This window comes from Monodelphis domestica, chromosome 1, assembly GCF_027887165.1.
Source record: "Monodelphis domestica isolate mMonDom1 chromosome 1, mMonDom1.pri, whole genome shotgun sequence".
Lineage (NCBI taxonomy): Eukaryota > Metazoa > Chordata > Mammalia > Didelphimorphia > Didelphidae > Monodelphis > Monodelphis domestica.
Window position 1 is genome coordinate 575,407,700 of NC_077227.1, and position 13,208 is coordinate 575,420,907.

Consider the following 13,208-nt stretch of genomic DNA (forward strand, 5'->3'; position numbering starts at 1 on the left):
CACCTCTAATAGGAAGGGAATAGCAACTCCTTATCCCATGATGCCTTGTAAAGGTGTATCTGAGGTGCATTGAAAATTTGGTTCGAGATCCTCTTATGGCAGGAGACCAAAGGAAACTGTGGCTTCAGGCACAAGAGGAATAAAACAAGGATGAGAGACTATCCTGTGGACTTAAGGGGAGAGAGATGTCAATATTTACAAGATGAAGCTTGTTGTGTTTGCTAATTATAACTGTTGATTTTTGGTCTACCTTCTACTGCCATGACTTCTTGAATCACCAGGCAACTTTGGATACCTGGTCCTGTGGTGGTCTGGAGAATGACTTTGTCATAGCCTAGGACCTTAGCAGATTATCTTTTCAATAATGGAATCCTCAGTGTTTTCTTTGAAAGAGATACAACTCTAAATCTAGAAATAATGCCAACAGGCAAAGCTTAGGAATCCTACAGAAAGTCACAAAAATCTTTCTCAGGAAATGGCAAAAGGCTATATTATGTAGAGTCTAAGGGATATAATCCTGGCTGATCTCCCTGATGTGTCCCAGTGAAGCAAAAGAGATGTGTGTGTGTGTGTGTGTGTGTGTGTGTGTGTGTGTGTGTGTGTGTGTGTGTGTATACTTTCTTCCCAGAGAATAAGTGATCTAGAGAGGAGTTTGCCAGACAGAATGGAGTTGAGTAAAATGGTGCTTTTTTTCCCTATATAATTTCCTATAATTAGAATCTGATTACTAAAGATTTCCAAACCTCTCATTTCTCTCTCTCTTGGTATTTTGGTAACTTGTGGAAAATATCCTTTTTTAGAAGAGCAGTACAGTAGATAGTATGTAGGTTCATAGACTATTGCAGGAAGGAGAGAAAGAAGGAGGGAAGCAAGGAAAAAAGGAAAGAAGGAAGAAAAGAAGAAAGGAAGCAAAATAGTATTTATTGTCTAATATGTGCAAGACACTGTGCTAAGAACTTACAAAGAAAATAAAACTCTTACCTTCTAAGAATCAGTACTATGTTTTGGTTCCAAGGTAGAAGAGTGGAAATGTTTAGATATTGGAGGGAGGTTAAGAGACTTGCTCAGTCATACAGCTATGAAGTCCCTGAGGCCAAATTTGAGCCCAAGACCTCCTGTCTCTAGGCCTGGTTCTCAGTCCACTGAGCTACCCACTTGCCCCTTGTGCTAAGCACTTTTACAAATATTATCTTATTGTATCCTTACAATAACCCTGGGCAATGGGTCCTATTATTATCTACATTTTATGATTAAAGAAACTGAGACAGACGGAAATTAAGTGACTTCCCTGGAGTCACACATATTTAAACTTAGGTCTTCCAAACTATAGACCTAATATTTTATTCACTTGGTCATCTAGCTGGATAGAGAAATTATTACTATTTTTGTATTTTTAAAGTAATATATTTTGGCCTGAACTTTGATTTCATTGATATAGAGAACTCCTGGGGTTGGAAAGCCCTCCACTAGTGCAAAATGTTCAGGTACTGCTTTATAATTTATAGTTTTATTGCATTGCCTATGTCATTGAGAATTTGAGTAGTCTACCCATGATCACACAGACTGATAGGTCTTATTCATTTTAAGTCTTTTGGATTCTGAGGCCACCTCTATCAATTACTCCTGTTACTTATAAAAAATAACAATATAATAATGACAGAAGTGATAACAAATGGATAAGGTTCCCAACCCTCCATTCCTTACCGTTTTTTAATTTTCACAGTAGTACTAGATTACATTCTAAGACAGGAGTTTTCATATTTTTAAAACTCCTTCACAGTAATATAGATCCTTCTTTAAGTTACTTGAATAACACCCATTCTCCTTGCATTTGGGGTCCCCAGAGGGTAGCCAACTACTTCTCCCCTCAGAGTTCTAGGGGTAATGGTTGGGACTGGAATTTCAGTATGGTGGCTCATGAGCTCCCATCTGATATGCTTCCCATTTATTACCAGCTATTTAGACAAAAGTTTTAGAAAATGGTATATGCTGTTATTGTAGGTTACTATATGAACATTTGGTATAAAAATATCCTTTCAAAACTCTGGGATGTGTTTCTTCACAAGTACATATAGTGTCTTAGGGTAAAGTGGAACTAAGTTTAGGGAGAACATGTGGCAAAGGAGTAACTCATCATTTCTGCTATAAGTTCTTTTCCATGTAATTCTCATGAAATTCCATTTTCATATAGCAATTTGCTAGACAGAAAGTGTTGATGCCCTTGCATAATAGTGAAATTACCTTTTCTTTAACATGTATCTAAATTCCCCATAAAGATAGGATGACTTTGAAGATTTCCTGGCAAAGAAAGAGACAAGGCACTGAGGTCCTCTCTTGAGCTGAACTGCTAAGCATTTGAACTCTTCTGCAGAGTGCCACTCTGATGGAATGGCAATGGAGTCTGAATGGCAAACATATGCTTATCTAAAAGACTGTTTTACAGAGAACTCTGCAAGTGCTCACACAGTAATCAGAAAAAGCAGTACAGGGTCTCTCTGAAGGACTTTAGAACTGATTGTGAGACATGGGAGATGCTGGCACACACCGCTTTGCATGGTGTGTCTGCATCAAAGAATGTTCTGTACTCCATGAGCAAAGTAGAATAGCAGGAACTGTCGAAGAGGCATGCATGCAAAGGACAGAAAAAGCTGAGGATGGATCATCTGTCAGTCAAAAGGAACATTCTATTTGGAATGTTACTGGGAAAAACAGTTGGAGCTAAGCCAACGGCTGAGAGGCTTTTGGACTGGGCCAGACACAGTGGAAATGTGAGCTGCATAAATACAGACATCTTCATTACAGATTTCTAATGGACTACTTCTGTTGAGTCTGTGGTAGAGTCTTCTGAACTCATATTGGACTGATTAACCATACCTGGATTCATGGTATCCTCACCCCAACATTGTGATGTTATTGCTCTTAATCAAAAATGTAGGATGAAGACCAAGATGTTGCCATCAGCCATTGCTGGCTGGGAACATTGCTGATGGCTGAAACCAAGTCTTTATCTTCTTACCTTTTGAAGTTCACAAGGTACTGTAAATTCTACTCAATATAAGAAAGGGAGTAGAATGGATCAAGAGGAGAATTCATTCTATGATATATTTCAGCTCAGAAGCTTGCCTAATTCTTCCAGACAATGGCAATAAATTTCCCTTGTAACATCAATTGAATCACTTCATTTCTATACTGAGTAAGGATTTATTTAAACAGGTATCCTTTCTATACCCATTGTGATCTGGAAAACTGGCATCAAAATTTTTGGCTTTTATGTTCTTTTCACAAATTTTAACTTTTTACTTAAAAATAAATCATGAATATTTAAATTATTAAAAGATAAAATATGCTGGTATTTTACAATAAAACCCATTTATTTTATGAATTTCTAAACTTTTTCTCTGTTGTCATCTGTAGCTTCTTCAAAACTCCAAATTCCTATTTAATTTCTTATGCTGACCCACAATATATCAAAACTATAATGGGGAAAAGGGATACCTGTACTTAGTTTATACTTTTGATTGTGTTAATAGAAGTGTCTATGACTTGTTTTTACCTATTTACATCTGTTATTGTTTCTATAACTCATGCAAAGAGGCATTCTCATAGGATAAAGGCTTAAGACTATAGAATATCTTGTTAATTACATTAATTTGGATGGAGGCCTGTGGAAAACAGCTTATATTAAAAAAATAGAAATCACTGAACCTTAGTCAAGTGGCAAAGTTTGAGTAATAAAGGCAGAGCAAATTGCTTATTACTTTTGTGTCAGACCCCTCAGGCTTTGTTGCTCTCATAAAGGTAGAACCTGGGAAATTCATTATTGGGACTCCCTAATGATAGTATTAGATTACCTTATAAACACTCAAGCTCACCATGTTTCAACTGTATAACCGGTCTCATTTACTCAGAAAGGACTAATCAGAACCCATAGAGAGTCAAGAGAACTCTTTATTCACCAATGGGAAAAAGGGGTTGGAACGATAAAAGAATATTACAAGGCAAAGAGGGCCCAGGTGCTGAGAGAAGTTTCAGGGAGAGAAGATAGTTGAGGCATGGAGGAACAGCTGGAGAATCACAAGCAGAGCTGGGAGTGGGGAAGGAAAACATCTGTTGGTGCTTTCTTTTTGCCAAAAGCAGAGCAGCTCATGACTTCATGATTTGCCTCAGTGATAATTTCATCCTTTAAAAGATGGGAACCAACAAGGACAAATTCTATCCCTGAGTCTCATTAATAGAGAGGAACTGGTTGCTAGGGTAACATAATAGGAATCTAGGGGAAATGACTACTCTGTCCAACAGTTTGTGATAGTGAAGAAGAAATCTGGTCATAGTCTGATATGTTCTCTAGATTTGGAGAAAGAAGATTTCAAAGGATTCAGAGAAAAATAGGTAGTATCAAATGCTATAGGGGAAATCAGCCCAGAAAGGTTTGGATATTTCTAATAATAAAATTCTGAAGTCACAAAAGGAAAACAATTCTAATGAGGAGGAAAAATGGGATGTTTGAAATGACAGATAATGAATAAACTCACTTACCAATTTAGATTTAAAAACTAGAAATGTGCTGAAGATAGAATCTAGGCCTGGCTAGAGAGGATGAATATGAATTTGTTAAGTTCTATAAAACTAGTGTCAGAAATTCCAAGGCTCAGAATGAGGATTATGAAGGAGTCTAAGCACAACAATTTTTTTTTTAAATTTAGCTATATTGGATGAAAAAGGAGAGTCCAAGAGGGGATAGGCCCTTTGCTTGGGGATGAATGAGATGATTATAATAAACAAAAGAGAACAGACAGCACTGTTTAATTCTCTCTCTCCACTTGGGAAATTCCTTTTTTTAAGTTAAGAATTTTAAAAATTAACCAGCAATTATTTTATCTTCCTCCTACTGAAAAAAATCCAAATAATCCCCCATAATAAGTATGCATAGTCAAGCAAAACAAATTCCCATATTAACCAGGACCAAAAATATATGTTTCTGCATATTTAGTCCATCAACTTTCTGCCAAGTAGTGTTAAAAAGTTAAAAAAATTAATATAGAATAAATGTCTAGCAAAAAGCCCCCAAGTGGTCTTTTCCCTACTAAATCATAATGGAAGGACTCTAGCTAATACACACTTTGAAAAAGAGTATCTTCTAGTTATTTAGTATTATTATTACTGCCTCAGCAGACATACACCCTGATTTCAGTTAATGACAAGCCCATACCTCATTTATATAAAGAAATGAGACTTAAAAATACCATTGGCCATCTGGGTGGGGAAAGTAGCTTTATGAAACATTTGAAAGCACTGTCTGATGGGATGGATTTATACCAATGGCCAAGGCTCACTTTTCAGTCTAGTTATTACTACCTTTGAGAGAGATGGAGGGGGAGGGTGCAAATCTTCTGGTGGTGCTACATTGGCCACATCATCCCTCTGACCCTTGCCTCGTACTTTCTCAGTCACTTTTGTTTATAATCCACTTTCCCCTTTCTTGGTCCTTTGCCTTGAGGAAGACAGCATAGTTCTCAGTGCTCTTCCCCTTTACCCCTCCAGTTCCAAACTTTCATTTATCTCCCCAAATCTCATCCCATTCTGAAAGTTGCATGATATTTTCCCTACGTTCTTAGGGGCTGTTGAGGGTAGGGAGAGGTGAATACTATTTCCTAAGGTATTTTGCCATTGTTCACAACATTTGCCCATTCATCCCTCTTGAGCATTCCCCCCCCACCAAGAATTTAGGACACCTTGTGCAAAGGGGTGGAGGTGGGAAGTTGAACATCATGTATAGATGTAATAGTACAGGCAGCCAAATGTGGTAGAAATAGCACTGGTGCTTGCCAGCTGTAAAGCTTTGGGCAAGTCATTGAATGTATGTGAGCCACAGTTAACTAATATAAAAAATAAGGCTGATCAGATTTTTATTTCCTTCTACACAGGTGAAGAAAGCACTTGATTTGCCTTAAAGCAATTTGAAGATCTCAAAGGACCACAGAAATGTGTTATTAATTTAAAAAGTCATTATATATTATAATAAAAGGTATTCATTTTGAAGTGACATTTTTTCTTTTCTCTTTTCATTTCCTAGACACTCACTCTGAGGTTTTGGGGTCCCTCTGAAGGGAAAAGAATTCCCAGAGATAAGGAAAAGCTAGTTCTGGGGATGCTAAATGGTTGGATGCCACTGGCAGTTTCTAGAAGAATGAAATTTTGACATGGGCAGCATCTTCTCTTCTTCTATCACAGCCCTCTCTGGGCCGAGATGTCACACTTAAGCCCTCATGTGCTGGCATGAGGAAATACAGTTAATATTTATGATACTGAAAATCTGGCAGCTTTAAAATCAGGTGAGGAAAGACCTCCCTGAAGGGCGGCTCATTTAGTTCATATTTTCCATCAATTGGCTCTCTCTTTTTCTTTTAATAACTTTTACTGGCTTTCTAAAAATAAAGATCATGAAGGCTTCTCCTTTCCCCTTTGTGTTTCCAACTAGATGATCTTTATTTTTCAGTGTGAGCCTGTATTGGATGAATAATTCACCTCTTATTCTCTGGGGTTACTTGTCCCATGCTTTTGAAAAGGCCTAAGTGAATTGTTTATTAGCATGTGTAAGTGGTTATTTAGCTTTCCAAGGAAATATCCATGAAATCCCAATAGAAACATATTAAATCAATTTGGCCTAAAATCAGAAATGGGGAGAAGAGGGGTGTTGATAGGACACAGAAAGAGAAAAAGTCTCTTTTTACTTGGATGAACTCCAGGGTTATTGATCTTCTTTAATTTTTTGTCTTCAGAGAATCATACCTCTTTTTCAGTTAGATATTTGAAGTCATGATTTTTGAGTTGGAAGAGATTTTTCAAGATATCTCATCCTCCAACCACCTCATTTTATAAAGAAACTGAGGCTAGAAGAGATTAAATTATGTGACCACAATCCTCCCAGTACTTAAACTCAAATGCTCTGATGTTTTTGCCATGTTGCTTTTAACTAGTTGTTTTAACATTGCATTGTTCTTTAGTTACTCTTAATCTGTTCTTGAGTAAGTCGCTAAACCTCAGTTTCCTTTTTAGTAAATAAGGAGGTTGGACTAGATGGTCTTTAAAGTGTCTTCCAACTCTAGATTCATATTCATAGGTGTGAACACCCACCCTGCTTCAGGCCTTGATGTGATTATAGCTCCAAATGCTGATTGGGGCAGGCTACCAGTCATATCCTTTGAGTGTGTGTATATGTATGTCTTGCAATATTTTATTTCCATATTTCCTACTATTTCCTAGTGACTCTCCTGCTTTCTCTCCATTTTAATAGAATCCTTCCTTGAAACAAAGAAGTACACATAGTCTGTATCTGAACATGCATGACTCATTTAGACCCTGTGACCTCTCTTTTAAAGAGAGGAATTTTGGGGGCAACTGGGTGGCTCAGTGGATTGAGAGTCAGGCCCAGAGACAGGAGGTCTTGGGTTCAAATCTGGCCTCACACATTTCCTAGCTGTGTGACCCTGTACAAGTCACTTAACTACCATTGCCTAGCCCTTAACACTCTTTTGCCTTAGAACCAATACCCAGTATTGAGTCTAAGATAGAAGGTAAGGGCTTAAAAATAATAAAAAAACAAAGGGAGAAAATTTTCGTGTTTCATTGTCAGTCCTTTGAAATCAGTATTGGTCATTGGCCAGAGTTCACACCAGGATTCCGGGGCTCAGATGGGCAGTAGATAACTAGGAAAATAGTAGATTGTTTCAGAGCATTGCTTCCCAATCTAACTTACAACACTCCTTGTTTGGAATTTCCTCCTTCTAGTCATGAATCACTTCTTTTGTAAACTGCCCAGTACTCTTGTGAAAACCTTCCATTTTAGGGGTATGCATACTTTCTGGTTGTTTTTTTTTTCTGGCTCAGCTTCTGCTACGTGTCACTGAGATACTATATGACTCAGTTTCTCTGTCTTTAAAATAGGGAGAACTATGTTATTCTTTTCTCTGCCTCCTAAGAATATTGTGAAAATGAATATAATAATATTTTCTCTCGAGTAATGGTTCCCTGTAAGTAATTGCTATATATTTCTCCTTCCTTTCATAGCTAAATTTCTATTAAAAGTGTTTACTCTCACTGCCAACTCTTCTTCGCTTTCCAGTCACTCTAAAACCTCTGAAATCTGAATTCTGTTTTCACGATGCTCATATAAACAGTTTTTGTCAAAGTCACCATTGACATCTAAATTTCTAATTTTTTGCAGTCCTTATCATTCTTGGCCATTTGTGCGATACATACTGTCATTGATCATAACTTCTTTCTTGACAGTCTTTGGTCTCTTCCCTTCATTGACATAGCTATCTCTAGTTCTCTTACTTGGAACAACCTCTCCTTGGTCATGTCAATCTATTAATCAATGAATATTTATTAAGAGCCTACTCTGTACTAGGCACTGTGCTAAGCTCTGGGGATACAAAAAGACAAAAGATAGTCTTTACCCCCAAATAACTTACAATCCAATGGGGGGGCAACAAAAATGTATGAAACAAACTATATACAGGATAAATAGGAAGCAAGGAACAGAGGGAAGGCACTAGAATTGAAACTTTGGCGATGGCTTTCTGTGGCAGGTGAAGCTTTAGTTGGGACTTAAAGGAAGTCAGGGGGGTCAATAGTCAGAGCAGAGAAGGCTGAGCATGCTAGGCATGGGAGACAGTCAGAGAAAATGCTCAGAAGAAAGAGATGGAATGTCTCATTTGTGGCATAGCTAGGAGGCCAGTGTCACTGGATCAAAGAGTACATCTCAGGCAGTAAAGTGTAAGAAGACTAAAAAGGTAGGAAGGGGCTAGTTCATGAAGGACTTTGAATGGCAAATCGAGCATTTTATGTTTGTTCCTGGAGGCAATAGGAAGCCACTGGAGTTTAGTGAGTAGAGGTGACATAATTGGTTTTGTGCTTTAGGAAAATCACTTTAGTGGCTGAATGGAGGATGAATTGGAATGGGAAGAGACCTGAGGCTGGCAGACCCATCAGTAGGTTATTGCAATAATACAGACATTAGGTGATAAAGTCCTACACCAGAGTGGTACAATGTCAGAGGAAAAAAGAGCATATTTGAGAGATAAACGTAAAGGTAAAATTGACAGCTTGGATATTGGGGGTGAGAAACGGTGAGGATTCCAGGATGATTCCTAGGTTTCCAGCTCTACAGTAATAGGAAAGTTAGGGGTAGAGAGGTTTTAGGGAGAAAGACAATAAGTTCTGTTGTAGACATATTGAATTTAAGATATCTGTCATCCAGTTTGAGGTATCTGAAATATAGTTGGAGATGTGATATTAGAGGATAGCAGAGAGACTGGATCAAGAAAGATTGCTTTGAGAATCATCAGCATAGAGATGGTAATTAAATCTATATGAGTTGATGAGATCTTTAATTTATTAAGTATATTTAATTATTTAATTAATTAATTAAATTAATTTAAATTTAAATTAAAGAGTTTCTCTCAGTTGAGAGTTGGGTGAGAGAGAGTCATGAGAAATTTGAAGAAGGATGAAAGGGTTTTGAGCTTCTATGGAAAGTGAGCCTAGGAGCGATAAGGGAGCTATAAGCACAGCAGAAGTTAGGGGCTAGTTGAGGCTATCTAAGAGATTATGTCTTTAAAAGGTTCTTTTTACTCACAATCCTTAATTTTGTGCATTCCTATGTGTCTATCATCAGCTTTAAAAAATTCTTCTTTATACACATTCTTTTTGATATTTTCTCTGTTCTCCAATTATTAATGCTGCATGGATGTATGACAATTTTCATGTCCACCCTCAAATTCTTCCTCGAGCTCCATTCCTATATTTCTAATAGCTTATTACACATTTCCTCTCTAGATGCCTTATTGACACTTTAAATTAAAAATGTTTAAAGAGAACTCACTCTCTTTCCTCATCAAACTGCTTGGCCAGTAAACTTTCCTTTGCCTATTTTCTAGTTCTATCACTAAGGATCAAAATCACGGAATCATTTGTAGTTCCTCTCTGTTTTTCTGAACCACCATCCTACAAGAGGTTCATTTCCAGAAGCTAGAGAGGTGAGCATTCTTTTTCATCAGTTCTTCCAACACTTAGTATCAAGATCTTTCTGCATTAAACTGTGTAATGGGTAGGTGAGTGGGTAGATTCCACTCCCAAGTCATATGATATAATTCAGAAAGTAATGGACAGATAACAAAGATAAATAGGTGTTATTATCTTCAGTTAAATGATTTTAGCAAATACTCCATCCTTTACTATTTCTTGATGAAATGTGAAAAAATTTTTGGATTAAGTTGAAAGGGGAGTTTGGCATTGGCTAGGAAAAGACTGGCCATGAACCCGGTGCCCTTTTGGCACCCTAGAGATATTTGAGACCCAAAGCAGCTTTGGGTAGTGTGACCCCTGTGCCTTTCTACCAGAGAGCACAGTGTGTGTGTGTGTGGGGTGGGGGGTATTTTTTCTCTCCCTTCCCCCCATGGCAATGGCATCTTGCAGCAGAAATACTTGCCCAGTAGTATTATACCCTGTTGGAGAGCACATACTTATGCAAACCTCACACACACATATCCATGGTCTCAATAGACAGGCTAAAACAGGTTATCAGTGGGTCAGGGGGATGTCTACCTCAGCATGTGAAGATTTTCCCCCAAGGAATAGGCAAATAAGAACATTTTGCTCCAATGACCACAAAGGTGACTGGAGCAGGCACTGTGGAGTGTCTAGTGCTTGGTCAGACACAGAAGATGCTAAGGCCATCCACTGCATCTGGGTCATTGATGACTGGAAGGGAGAGGGAGACTGAACATTTTATGCAACCCAGACTCACTTAAATCCATTTCATTCACAAATCAGGACATCACCCCATGATGTCATTGGTCCTCTTTGAAAATGAAGGACAAATAACAATTTCCAATGCCAACATCTCAGATTACCTCATCACCTCTACATTAATTGATAACATTGACATAGATCTTGAAAGTTTTCCAAGTTATTTAAACTTTATTATCTCATTAGATTATCCCCACAGACCTAGAAAGGTAGATTCTATTATTGTTCCTATTTTACAGATGAAAAACTAAGATTGAAAGAGCTTCAGTGACTAACACAAATGTGTGTGTGTGTGTGTGTGTGTGTGTGTGTGTGTGTGGTTATCCAGGAGTCACACGCTAGGAAGTATTTGAGACAGGGTTTGAATTCTGGTCTTCCCAATTCAAGTTGAACCCTTTGTCTACTTCATACTTAGCTATCTCTAGGTTGGGCTAGATAATAATCCAATTTATTACCCTGTTTTCAATCTTGCCCTCCTCCAATTCATCCATCTGATTTTCTGCCACCTTATGGGCATATCTTCTTTTATTTATACTTTGCTTTATTGTATTTTACAGATATTGCATTTTAAAAAATAAAGTTCATATCAAGCACCATTAAAAAAAAACAAAACAAACCCTTGCCTTTTGTCTTAGAATCAACACTGAGTATTGGTTCCAAGGCAGAAGAGTGGTAAGGTCTAGGCAATGGGGGTTAAGTGATTTTCCCAGGGTCACACATCTTGGAAGTATCTGAGGTCAGATTTGAACCCAGGATCTCCCAACTCTAGGCCTGGTTCTCAATCCACTGAACTACCCATCTGCCCTCAAGTGCCAATTTTCTAAGAACATGTGCTGACATTATGTCTCTGTTTCACATTTTGGTAATTCTTGTGATTATTCAAACTTTTTCATTATCATTCTATCTGTTATGGTTGTCTGTGATCAGTGATTCTTGATGTTACTATTGTAATTGTTTTGTGGTGTCATGAACAATGCCCATATGAGATAGTGAACTAAATTGATAAATATTGCTTTTATTCTGACTGTTCCACCAACTGACCATCCTTCTTTCTCCTTCTCAGCCTTCCCTATTCTCTGAGACAACAATATTGATATTAGGCTGATTAATAATCCTAAAATGGCTTCTAAATGTATGAGTATGAGGAAGAGCCAATCTGTGAATTTTAGATTTACTCCACCCTGCTTAGTCTTTAGAACTCTAGCAGCCAGGAATGTATATACCCCCACTTAAGGATTAACTGTGAGGAGGAGGATGGCCTATGACTGCTGACATGTGCTAGCAAGTGACAAATCAGAAACAACTGACAGACGCCCTGGGCTGCCCTAAGCCAAGCTTAAGCTATCATTGGTACATGTGAGATGCAAGAAGTGATGTAAAACACTGCCTATATATTTCATGTCACTTCCTCTCTCTCTCTCTCTCTCTCTCTCTCTCTCTCTCTCTCTCTCTCTCTCTCTCTCTCTCTCTTGTCTCTGTCTCTCTGTCTCTCCCTCTCTGTCTCTCTCTCTTTCCTTCTCTCTCTTGGTGACATTGGGCTCTCTTGGTGGTGTTGGGAGCTCGCTTGGTGACATTGGGAGCTCTGGGTGGTATTTTGGCATGCTTGTGGGTTTTGGTTTAGTAGCGTGGCTTAGGTGAGGCGTCTTCCCTGAGCGACCTTGGTAAGTGGTAAGGCTGTTGATTCCTCCTTTTCTTGATCTCCTAAAAGGTACTATCCTCCAAGGAAGCCCCTCACTTCGGAGGAGACCTCATGGCTGGAAGCCAAGCTAGATTTAATCTTCTGAGAAGGCCCCTTGGCTGAGGCCTCTGAACTTCCCTTGGCTTAGGCTAGGCTGGAGAAATCTTATACCCTTTCCTCTCTCTTCTTCTTAATTTCTTCCTTCTATTATAATTAAACCACCACAAAAATCACAAACTTACTTGAGTATTTTATTGGGATTGAATTTAAAAATCCCTGGCGACCACTTAAATAATATATTCAGTCAACAACCCTAATTTTACCCATAACAAACCAATGTAGCAAACTTCACTGTTGCTTTATTTTAAGAAAATGCTCTGGCTACTCCAAACCTCAGCAATCACCACCCTCGTCAGTCAAAAGCCATTAACACTGAGGCAAGACTCTCCACCAGAAAACATTATGACTCATTAAGGCTCAGATAATGTCAGCATTTTTTGCAATAAAGTATTTTTAATTAAAGTATGTACATTTTTAGACATATTTCTACTGTATACTTAACAGACTACAATATAATATACATAATTTTTATATGCACTGAGTAACCAAAAATTTCATGTGACTTGTTTTATTGTGATATATATATATATATATATATATATATATATATATATATATATATATGCACACACACACACATATTTGTTGTAGTCTGGAA

At 37.9% G+C, this 13,208-nt stretch overlaps 1 long non-coding RNA gene across 1 annotated transcript; it reads left to right on the forward strand.

Annotated features, from left to right (window-relative positions):
* The first annotated feature begins 2,693 nt into the window (after window positions 1-2,693).
* On the forward strand, window positions 2,694-6,043 carry LOC103100584 (uncharacterized). Its single transcript, XR_458899.2, has 2 exons — window positions 2,694-3,033; window positions 5,925-6,043. It is a non-coding gene; the product is annotated as an uncharacterized LOC103100584 (long non-coding RNA).
* Window positions 6,044-13,208: the final 7,165 nt, after the last annotated feature.